We start from the raw sequence: 12669 nt of genomic DNA, 5'->3' as shown, positions 1-12669 counted from the left end.
TGGTTTGGCCCTTGCAGGTGCCCAGATCCTGGTTTTCTTCGGTGGGAAGCAGGAGTGGGTTCTCATTGACCAAAAGAGCAAACCGGTCCTACCATCGAAAACAATCCTCAGTATCTCAAACAAGCCTAGAGGCCACAACACGCTCTTGGAATGTAAATCTGCTCCTTCAATTTTACCACAAGATGGAAGGGACAGCAGGAGGGGAGGAGGGGCCATTTCCAGTCTCCTCTACCTCTCGGACTTCACTGGATCCCCTCCCTCAATGACGTAATGCACAAGCCGGAACTGGTTCTTCTTCTTTTTTTCTTCTTCTTTTTTTTTTTTCCTTTGGGGACTTTGCTGCAAAACTTTATACATGTGTGAAAGGGGGGGGTGTCTTTCCCAGGGGTTATCCGATTCTGGCAGTGCCCCCAGCAGCTTCAAGGTAGACCTCATGCTGTCTTCGTGAACGTTTTTTTCCATGTAATGTTTTTTGGAAACATAAGTGTGGAAACATAAATGTGGAATATATATATATATATATATATATATATATATATATATATATATATATATATATAATATTAAAATATTCTTTGGAATAAATTTAAATACTACATTTCTGTATGCAGCGTTTTCAAAGCTTGTTATTCTATATGTGGGAAAGGCACCTCGGAGGGCCATGGTTTTCGCAGGAAGGCTGAATATGTGTTGCTTTTGTCTTTATGTTGGGGTTCCCTTGGCAGGAATTTCCAAGACTGGGTCTTCCCCTAGACTTGCTGTGGTTAAATATTGCGATAGGCCCAAAATAATCATATTAGGGTTTAAGATTATGTTGGTTCCCAAAACATGCTGAATTACCAAGCACTTGATGCTATTTTACTAGTGTCTAGCGTTTTATGCCAATTCAGAAAGTTACTATGTTTACCTAAGTATGGTTGCACATTCAGATCCATCACATATTCATTCTGGAAATATGCATGCCAGTCTGCGGGCAGCCTTTGCCAGCTTTGTTTGAAAGCATAACATGACTTGGCTTTTCCTTATTATGGATTGTCCTCTCCTACTACTAGGCACTGTGTATCCAAGTCGCAAAAACTTCGCTCAGAAAAATGAATTATTCGTTATCTAGCGGTTCAGATATAAATGTCTTTCTAAAGCTGAAGTGAAGGGCTGCTGGGTAAGTGTCAATTCGTTCCTTAAATCTGTGTCTCTTAATCTTGGCATGTTTACAATGTGTGACTTCAACTCCCAGGAGACCCCAGTAGTAATTCTCACTGGGGAATTTTGGGAGTTGAAGTCCACACGTCTTAAATTTGCCTAAGTTGAGAAATACTGGGGAGAGTATCTATTTGAGCATAGCCTCCAGAGAAAAAAATGGCCCACTTAAAAGCTGTAGCAGTGTCCTCTGCTGATCGGATAAAAATCCAGCTGAGAGTTCCACAGGTGCCAGGCAGGAGGCTACCAGAGAGGTTTCATTCCAAGGGATTAAGACACAACAGAATTGTGCTGGGAGGCAGCACAATCTTCTAGCTATTGCTGCAAATTAAGATTTGGCCTAAGCACCAGGTCAGCTGAAGGGGGAAAGTAGGAGGGAAGGTGGGAATGGATTCTGATTGAATAAAAAGTATTGTTTGTGCCCCGAAGCACATTGAATTTGGCTGCTTCTCCAGGGTCCTGAATGGAAGTAAATATGCATTATGACTTGGACACTAATGAATGGATTTGTGCAAGAGCTCAATTTCATGCCAGATCTGTTAAAAAGAGTAGATACCATATCCATGTTCTAAATAAAACAACTTACAATGTCAATAGATCGGTCTAGATAAGTTACCAATTGGCACCTGCCATGTATAATAAGGAGCCAGTGATAATTGACTTATTCCTAGAAGATTGCTTTAAAGCTTCTTGAGAAAAATGTGAGCAAAACAATTAGGAAAAAATAATTACAGTGACATGCTTATTCTTATTAATTGCTACTATTAATACAACAATATTATTTATAGCCTTAGACCCCTGCAATTGACAAGTACAAAAGTAAAAAAAAAGTGCTGTACTTCCCCACAGCCCTGAAATGAATAAATAATTCTAATAAGAGAGAACAGTATAAAGAATAGTATGTTTATCACCTTGGTATCTGTTGTTTTAAACTGACTGCAAACAGAATTTAATCTTGGAGATCCAGCTGGAATTCTCTTTCAAGCAGAATTCAGTGGATGAGCATCCCAATGTCTTTCTTAGTCTAAGATATCTTGCAGGGTCGTTGTGTAGATGAATTAGGACCACTGAATTCTATGCCAGAGAGGTAAGATAAAAGTAGAATTGACTTCAGTTCCTGAGTCATAGATACACACACACTATGGAAAGCATTTTTGTACAGAATGCCACTATTGAGCCCAATGGACACGAGTAAGAAACACTAATGAATCTCTCAACTCAACTGTGTTAGGTTTCAAGGCATAATTTTCTTGTCTTTTTCTAGAAAAAAGTGTGCTTAAGGATCTGAGAAAACAAAGGAGGAAAAAGACCCTGGGATTAAAATCCAGGGAGACACAGTTTTATCAGAAGGAATAAAAAGTGCATTGAAGAGTCTTGGTGGTGAACAGGGGAAGTAGATGGGTCTTGCATTCTAATCAAGCATCCAATGACTGAATGAATAGATCCTGCTTGACCTAAAACATGGAGAGGACCCTGTGTTCGAATAGAGTTCACACAATACACTAAACTAGTGTTTCTCAATCTTAAAGTTCTATGGATGGGGAATTATGGGAGTTTTGGTCCACATATCTTAAAAGTTATGGAGGTTGAGAAACACTGCACTAAAACAAAAGCAAATGTTCCAGAGTACGGACTTAGCACAAGGTCTGAATCCAGTAATGATGCCATTGGCCACACGATATGAATTAAAGGCAAATTACATTATTCACATGATTTGTTGGATGACATAATGGCCTACATGATGTCACTTGCTCCCCTTGCCTGTTCTATGGGCATCCATTTATTATTTTCCGTCTGAAGCCATTTGATAGTTGCTACAAAATAAGACATGCCTAGAATTGGAAAACTGGGCTGCTCTGGCGTTTATACTGTTTGGTTGCAATACTATTTAATATCTCTGATGCTTATAAAAATCACTTGTATTGCTCAGGTTTTTTTTTTTTGCATCCTGTCTGCCATGTCGATTGTGGCATGGCATTAAAACGTTCACAAACCTTTCAGATACTATGTGGGCAACATAACTGGTTAGTGAAGATGTCATCTGTGTTCACCTAATATCTAAGTATAAACAAACCAACCGGATTGGATTTACAATTGAGACACCATTCCCCAAGTCTAACCCATATTACTGTCACTAAGCTTAGTAAATCAAATCAAGTTTTTATTAGAGCGGTAGGCCAGCATAAAGAGGATGGGACACAGTCAATTGAAAAGCATAGATGATAGATCAGATCTAAAAAAATATGAAACACTACAAGATATTAAAGCAGAAAGTATACAGGCAGCCCTTGACTCAACAACCACAATGGAGAGCAGAATTTCCATTGCTAAATAAGGCAGTTGTTAAGTGAGTTGCACCCATTTTATGACCTTCTTTGCTATGGTCATTAAATGAATCACTGCAGTACTTACATAACGCAAAGCCAACTTTCTTAAGCAAAGCCAATTTTCCCCATTGACTTTGCTTGTGGGAAGCCAGCTGGGAAACTGCAATTGCCAATGGTGATCACCTGACCCCAGGCCATTTGCAACCATCATAAATACATGCAGGTTGCCAAACGCTCAAATTCTGATAATGCAATGGTCATAAATGTGCAAATTGGTCATAGCTCATATTTTTCAGTGCCGTGTAACTTTGGTCACTAAATGAATGGTTGTAAGTCAAGGACAACCTATTCGTGAAAGTCTATGAGAAACTAAAAGAAATGGTAGGACTAAGCTTACTATGTTTTGAGAATGCATCTTCTAGATCAGGGGTGTCAAACTTGCGGCCTCTGCCCCTGCCCCTGCCTGGTTTAGCGAAGAGGGGAGGAAAATCCCGAAACGTCACGCAATGCCGCCATGACGACGCGAGTTTGACACCCCTGTTCTAGATCTTCACTGAATCTGATTAAGGATTTATTATTTTCTGTAGCCAACTGTACCAGGAGGTTTGAAGAAAGGGGAGGTTGGGGAAGATGATCTTCTAGAATCAGGAAAGGATAGTAGTGTTGAAAAAAATAATTAGAAGCTAAGAAATATGATATCCATCAAAGCAGTAGTCTGAGAACATTTGCCTTGAAGCAACTAGTTTCCTAAGCAAATTCCCAGCCATTGTGGGGGTTATATTTCTCTTTCCTTGGAGAGCCTAAACAACAGATTCCTTTTATATTGTCCTCAGAACAGTCCCGTGAGTTGTGACTCAGAATGTGCGTCTGGCCAGAGTCACTCATGGTTGTGGGTACTTGAAAGTGGGTCTTGCTGGCCCAGCTCCAGTCCTTGAACACTCCACTCCAGTCCAGTGGCTTTTCCGTGGTGGCCAGGAGCCAACACACAAGGGAGCTGATGCTTGCATTTTTAAGCTCAGTATTAATTCCACACAGGCTGGGATCAGTTGGAAGGACTTGGGCCAGCAGCCTGGAGCCCTCCAGGATAAATGGACAGGGAATGTTCAATCTCACAGAAATCTGCATTGCCAAAGGCTCATGCGCATAGAATGGGAGCAGCTGGCAGAGAGTTCCCTTGGCACGGCCAGCCATGCTGTTTAGGGGAAGCACCAGACAAAATATTGGCAAGGTGTTACAAGTCGGATAAACAGCGACATGTTTGAAAGCGGGGGGGGGGAAGTATTTTGAATATTACTACTAATAAAACATAAAATGTGCATTTAATTAACAAGCACTGGATATAACCACAAACCAACAGCAATAATAAGAAAGCACAGATAAAGGCAGAAGCTACAGAGACCTTATTTCTTAGAGTCCAAGTAATTTTAGGGAAGACTCTTGAAGGGAGATCCATCCCAAATTCAAGATTATGTTCCAGGCTGTGTCTCGCTTTGTTTGCTAGTAGAAAGAGAAGGCTTTATTTATTATTTATTCATTTACTGAGGCTTACAAACCACTCTAATCCAAAAGGACTCTGAGCTTCCCACTTTTACTATTGGTAGATTCATGTACCATGGGGTTTTTCATTAAAATAGCTTTGAAACAAATTCACAACCTGGTTTAGTCTAACAGTAACAAGAGTTGGAAGGGATCTTGGAGGTCATCTAGCCCAACCCCCTGCTCATGCAGGAGACTTGTACTAGGGATTCGAACCGCCGAACTGCTGACCTTCCTGATCGACAAGCTCAGTGTCTTAGCCACTGAGCCATCTAGTCAGGCTTTTAAATAGCAATTCCTTCAAACTTCCTGAAAATTCCTTTCCTGAAAACCTGGCTTTGCTTTTAGGTCTGGGGTTAAGATGATTGGTGAGCCCGTTGGTTTTGGGGGTGTTATACTGTGTCATTCAGGACATGCACTTTTTTCTTTTGTTGTTGTTCATGACTTTTAATATGTAAGCTTCCCAAAATTGTTTAGAATAGGGTAACCTTTAAAATGGCAGGGAGGGAGGGAAGGAAGGAAAGAAGGAAAGGAAGAGTTGAGAGTCTTTTGGAGTACTAATGGTGTTTATGATACAGCTAGATTAAAGCCTTCCAGATCTCTTACTTGCTGAGTTGCCATGCAGAAAGGGAAAATCCAAACCTGCAAAGACAGAATTACAAAGGGAAAATGGAAAGTTCAATACAGGAAAAGATTAAATGACTTGAGTAAACAGTAACTTGCTAGCCAGCAACAAATTAAAATAGAGTGGATTGAACACTGACATAAAAATGACAGAAGAAACAACGTTGATTTCACAGTCGGGAAAAATAACAGCAACGACAGTACTTGGATAAAATGCAGTCAGTGACCAAATAATATGAATTAAGAGCCTTGGTGGCGCAGCAGACTAAAGCACTGTTAAGTAACACCAGCTGCCTGCAATTACTGCAAGTTTAAATCTCACCAGGCTCAAGGTTGACTCAGCCTTCCATCCTTTCGAGGTAGGTAAAATGAGGACCTGGATTGTGGGGGCAATAAGCTGACTTTGTATAAAAAAGAACACTGCTGTTGTGAGCCGCCCTGAGTCCTATGGAGATAAGGTGGCATACAAATCAAATTAAATAAATAAATAAATATACAAAAGTATGAAGGCTATTGCTTAATGCATTGTAAGCCGCCCGGAGTCTCCGGAGAAGGACGGCATATAAATCGAACCAATAAATAAATAAATAAATTAGATGAAACACTATATTCAAGGGTTTTCCATGCTCTTGGTATATATTCCAACAATTGATGCAGACCAAAAGTAGGTTGATGAATTGTATGGTCAAGTTCAATTTTTAATAGACAGAATATGTACGATGTAGAGCTTCCAGTAGGACTCTGGAATGCCAAAGTTGGAAATAGTAAGGAGGAAAGCATACTGTATGGCCTAGGAAAGCAAAATGAAGTAGGAGTACAATTTACCAGTTTTTGCCAATCCAATTATTTTTTAATTCTTCAAGCCAAGCAAAGGGGAAGAACACTCTCAACCACTTTCCACAGTATCGTCTTGAGTATAGGTAGTCCTCGACTTACAACAGTTAGCTTAGTGACCAAAGTTACAACGGCACTGAAAAAAGTGACATAACCATTTTTCACACTTATGACTGTTGCAGCATCCCCATGGTCACATGATCAAAATTCAGACGCTTGACTACTGACTCATATTTATGACGGTTGCAGTGTCCCAGAGTCATGTGATCACCTTTTGAGACCTTCTAAAAAGCAAAGTCAATGGGGAAGCCAGATTCACTTAACAACTGTGTTATTAACTTAACAACTGCAGGGATTCACGTAACAAATGTGGCAAGAAAAGTCATTAACTGGGGCAAAATTCACTTAACAAATGTCTCATTTAGCAACATAAATTTTGGGCTCAATTGTGGTCGTACGTCGAGGACTACCTGTATATACTCAACTTTGCTAAGGAAATGATCAGGAATCACTTCACTGTGCTGAACCTTACTCACGGGGAACCAGAGGAACTGTGAAATGAATTCAAAGAAGTTGTTATGGATGATTATGAGAAGAGACTATGAAATAGGGAGCAAACAAGAGAGAACAAATGGTGGAAATTGTGAAGAAGACAAGCAAAACTAAAGTCAGGAAGGCAAAGATTTCAAGAATGAAATTAACAAAGAATTTTGGAAAGCTCTGAGAAAAAAACAGGAGCAGTATTAGACCAATATCTCTAAAGAGATAAAGATGGAAGCAGGTAGAATAGAACAAGGAAAGTCTTCCAAAAGATCTCCAAACTCAGAAGGAAGTTCCAATCTCAAATCAGCCTCAAAGAACAGGCAATAATTGACTCAAAGAAGAGCAAAGAAAGATAGAAGGTGCTTAAGTTCTGTTCAATAGAGGTGTCGATATCTAAGTCATCTTAGAAAATATTTAATCGTAATCGTAATTGTAAATATATCTATTTACAAGAATCTCCAATATTTAAAAAATGAAGTTAGATCAGCACTCCAGTCATTATCAAATCAGACATCTACAGTAATTGGTGGAATATCTACAAAAATGTGGCAAACAGTGGAAGAGTCAGTAAAAGCTGTAACTAAATTATGCCAGCAAATCCGGAGAACAAGTATGGCTAACAGATTGGAAACAGTCAGTTTACATACCAACACCAAAGAAAGGAGTCTGAAAAGTATTATATGAGTGTGCAGAGTATTGTATGACATCCTTAATGTCACATGCTAGCAAAATAATGCTAAATTAATCCAATTCAGAGCTCTACATGGAAAGGGGGATATTTACGTGTTCAGTCTGGTTTTAGAAAAGACTAAGAACAAGAAACATTATTGCTGATGCATGCCGAATAATTGGGAAAGCCAAACAATACTAACAAGAAATCAATGTGTGTTTAATTGGTTATAAAACAGCCCTCAGTTGTGTCAACTATGTCAAACTCTGGGATGTTTTGGGGAATCTAGAACATCTCATTGGTTCAACAGTTGTGACCCGGGCCCAAGTAGGTAGTAATCGACGCAAAAAGTTCCAAAACAATCAGACTTTATTAGAACAGCTGAGAATTAACTCATTCTCAGCATAGTCCAAACTAAATTAAAACAAACTCTTCATAACACAAATTCTTCAGTCTAATCACCAACCTTGGTATAATTAGCCAAACTGCCAAAGGCTTCTCTTGGCAAAAGTTCAAAAGCAGAAGACGCCGACAAGAGATAAGTGCAGCAAGACTATCAACGTTGTTTTCCAACAAAGAGCCCAAGAGCCGTTGCTGGTCTTTTAAACCTTATGGGAGGGGCCAATCATCTCTTGGCCCTACTCCCAAGTCGTCCTCTTTGCTTTAGCTGCTCTTACCTTCTGGCAGCTCTTCTCATACGTGCACTAGGAACAGGCTCCTCCTGTTCCTCTGCCTCTCTACTGTCAGCCTCTGGAGGCTCCGGAGTCCGCACATCACTCCCCGATGGCCCTGGCCCCATCTCTGCCTCTGACACAGAGCCCTCATCCGGGCCTTCCCCAGCCTCCAGGACTGGCCCATGTTCTTCCTCAGCCTCATCACTGTCCAACTCCGCTGCCAGCTCTGCAGGCTGCTGGCGAACCACAATACTGTGAAACCTGTACAAAGGACAGGAAACCATGGTCTAGATCAGCGGCCCTCAACCTTTTGGGCACCAGGGACTGGTTCCGTGTAGTGAGATTTTTCCGCGAACCGGAGGAGGCATGGTTTCATCTGCTGCCTGCATCTCACAGATGGGGCTTCACTTGTTTGCATGGCCCAGTTTCTGGCATGCCGTGAACCAGTGCCAGTCCATGGCCCAGAAGTTGGGGACCCCTGGTCTAGATGGAACATTATGAAATAGACTTGCTCCAGGTCAGCAAAGGAATGAGACTAGGCTGCATACTCTCTCCTTATTTATTCCATCTCTGTGCTGAATATATATTGAGGGAGGCTGGATTGGAAGAAGATGTGATTTTAAAACAGTAGGAACAAACATCAATTATCTGTGCTATGCTGATAGCACTACTCTGATAGCAGAAAATGCAAAGGATCTGCAAACTCAAGTAATGAAAGTCCAGGAGCAGCCAAAAGAAATGGGGCTAAGTTTTAAATATAAGAAAGATCAAAATAATGACAACAGGTAGAGCAAACAGCTTTCAAACTGACAATGAAGACATCGAACTGAAGCTCTTAGGATCATCTATCAACACAAAAGAAAGTCAAAAACTAGCACCTGTTAGGATAGCAGTGAAGGCAATGGGGGAAAAATATTGAGATTCTATGATCTCTCTCTGTCTGTAAAGATCAGAGTAATTCAGCCAGTGGCTTTCCTTCCTTCCCTACGAATATGAAGGTTGGACTTCAAAGCAACATAATAGAAAACATGTTTAAGCTTTTAAATTTTGGAGTTGGAGAAGACTGCTGAGAATACCATAGCTAGCCAAGAAAAAAAAGATAACAGAGGAAATCAATGTAGAATTCTCACTTTAGGCAGAAATTATCATTCTTAAATTATAGTAGTTTGGACATCCTTATTATTTGTACATGATATATGGCCTGGTTATCCAAGGTTATGCTGTACTGCAATTGTTTCTGACCACCTGGTATTCAGAGCAGGTGCACTCTACGTATCTACTATTAAACTACTAAACTTCTGGGGCCAAGAAAGTGTGCCTTCTCTGTCACTGCCCCCACTCTAGAATAGCAACCCCCAGTGATAAGAAAGGTGCCCACTTCCCTGGCATTCCAGAAAACCCTTAAGACCTGTCTCTCTTCCCATCAAGGGGTTTGTGTTCATTGATGCGTGGGTGGAGCCACAAATTAGTATTGTATTTATTGTTCTGGTGGTTTTAGTCTAGATCATCTATTTATGTGCTTGTTTTTATTGTTCTTTGGATTTTGTAAACCGCCCAGAGTTTAATGGAGTGGCTGGCTGTAACAAATTTAGTAAATTATTAATGCAGCATTATTAAATTTTGTTTGTAAACAATCAGTTCTCTGAGAAAATGAGACACAATAGTTAATACCTCCACTCCTATGTCTATGATACTACACTACCAATAAAAATAATTTATAAGAAAGAACATAACAACTCAGCATAGTTGAGGTTGTCATTTTGAGGGTAATGGCAGCAAACTATATTTCTCCCACAATTAGAAGAACTTATGCCAGTGATACCAAACAAATTGGTTGCCAGTCAACACAACTGAAAGTTGCCAGGGCTAGAGACAATTGATGTATAAGATGCCCCTCCCCACGACCTGATCAAACTCCAAAGCCAAATTCTAAGGTTTCATAATTAGGTCTTAACAAATTTACTCATTTGGCGTTGGGGTAGTTGTCTTCTTTTGGCCATTTGACAGAAATGTCACACATCTGAATTCAAGCAATGAGGGTGTTTCAAACCACATAGAATACATGTTTCAGAGTCAATTTCATAAGGAGCAGATTTGAAAGAACTTGAGATGTCAAGGGTGGTTCATGGACTACTCTAGGTATATGACAGGTGTATTGTTCATTCTTGGCATGTGACGTCATGGTAAGAATGGCTTGCACCAACACATACCTCTAGGTTCAAAATAACACCAGGGTATCTCACAGATCACAACATCTCTATTGTGAAAGCCTCGCTAGCACACCAGACGTAAACTTCAGTCCTTTAATTCAGGCTGTTCCCACAAGTCCATTCAAATGAAGAATAGAACCAAAGTTCAGCCTTGCTTTGAGTTCCTGGGCTCTCCCACATTAGAAATCAAGCACAGCTTGTTCAAATTGTAGCTGGTAAAGTTGGCTGGATCCCCATCCTCACAGAAATCTCAAGGGACAGGTTATTTTGCTCGTGTACTGGCTGCTCAGAAACTGCTGATGGAGAGAAGGGGAGGGGAGTCATCTTAGCCCTCTATCTGCTTAGGTTGAGCAAGAGAAAGAAAGATCTGCTTCCCATTTGCCAATGGGTAGCCCTTGGTTACAGGCAGCAGCCGCTGTCTCTGGGATGCCAGTCAGGCTCTGCTATTGGTGGAGAGGGCCAGCCAGGCTCTCCAACTTGCTGATGGGCCACCCGTTGCCTTGGCAACAGCAGCATCCAGATACGCTTGTGAAGGCAAGGCAACAGAGATTCTGCAAGCTTCTCCAGAAAGCCCTAGCGACCACCATGCAGTTCCACCTGAACCTAAGCCACACAATGCAAGATTGGTAGGGAGGGGTGTGTGTGTGTAGAATTCCTTGAAATGTTGCACAGAATGCCTAGGAGATCCTAGCAGGTATATTTCAGTGTACTGTCATACTGCAGGAAATCTTACAGCAGGTCTCACATGAAATAGTATTATTATTTCAGCGGGGGGGGGGGGGGTGGCGGCGGAGAATGACACTAAAAAAGCTAGGAAGCTTTCATTATGGGCATCTTATACTCTCTGTGGCCATGCTTCATTTAACACAGGGATTGGTGTTCAGTTATGAAGTGTGTACACTTTAGAAAAGTGCCCCAAATGTGAAAGGCTGGTTATATGACAAGTCAAAATGCTATTCGCTGATTTATGATTTATCATATGCTCTTGTGCAATACTGCTTCAGAGTGCTTTTTTTTCCTCCACTATTACATCAGTTATTACAACGTCTAAACTGGCTTCTGTATCTTCCAAGGAACTTTATTTGAAAGTGATCCTTAAAACATCCTAGGTATGAAAAGGAACAACAATCTGAAATGTCTCCAAAACTGACATTTAATGGAAATTACCTGCAGAGCAACAATCTAAAGGCAGTTCAAATAAATTAAGCTAATTACAAAGAACACAGAGGATATATATATATCACTCCTAGTCTGGTGGTTCTTCATATCCAAGAGAATCGGACTCTTTTTTTCTAGTTTGAGATTGATGGCTGCTTTTATGACAGTCATCAATCACAAGGAACTTATTTCCTCTCACTACCCATATATGGGGATTCATTCTTCTTAAATTCAGCTAGTTCAAGAACAAAGCACTCTAGCTTATGAATCTAAATGATTTCACTAGCAGTTGTAGATCAGTACAGTACTAGGACTCCCTCTATAGTACTGTTTAGGAACAACATTCCAGTTTTTGAAAACAAAGGAGAATTGCTATAGGGGAGGGGTTATTGGCTAAAAACTGAAAAAGGGCAGGCGCTTTTTCACTGTCATCCAGACTAGAAGCAGACAGCAGAGCAGACAGTTTAGGAGACTCAGGATGAAAATCATACAGGAAGGAAAAAAGAAAGATGGGGTTTACACCTATGAAGGACTAAGGCTACAAGAGAAGACGTGTTTACAAAGAACTAGATGTATTTGTACAATATACTAAATTTGGCTTGTGTTTATGTTCTGGTTTCTGGGATTCGATTATGCAATCCCATTGTTTGATTTAATGATTTAATACACAGTGTGAAAATTGGATAATTCAATTACACAATTGTTTGGGTGGGTCAGTGAAGAAACATGATAAATAAAATAGTTTAAACAATACCGTGTAAATGCAGTTTTAAGGGGGGGGAGCCCTGGAAAAATTACTGCAGAGAACACAATCTTCAATTAAAAAGCACATTTTGGCACTATTCTACATCAATGTTAGACTTCGGTGCCTTCCGCCGTGCCCTTAAAACCTTCTT

The sequence above is a fragment of the Pantherophis guttatus genome, chromosome 1 (assembly GCF_059756535.1).
Source record: "Pantherophis guttatus breed Tessera chromosome 1, ASM5975653v1, whole genome shotgun sequence".
Taxonomy (NCBI): Eukaryota; Metazoa; Chordata; class Lepidosauria; order Squamata; family Colubridae; genus Pantherophis; species Pantherophis guttatus.
Note: the sequence above shows the minus strand (reverse complement) of the source record.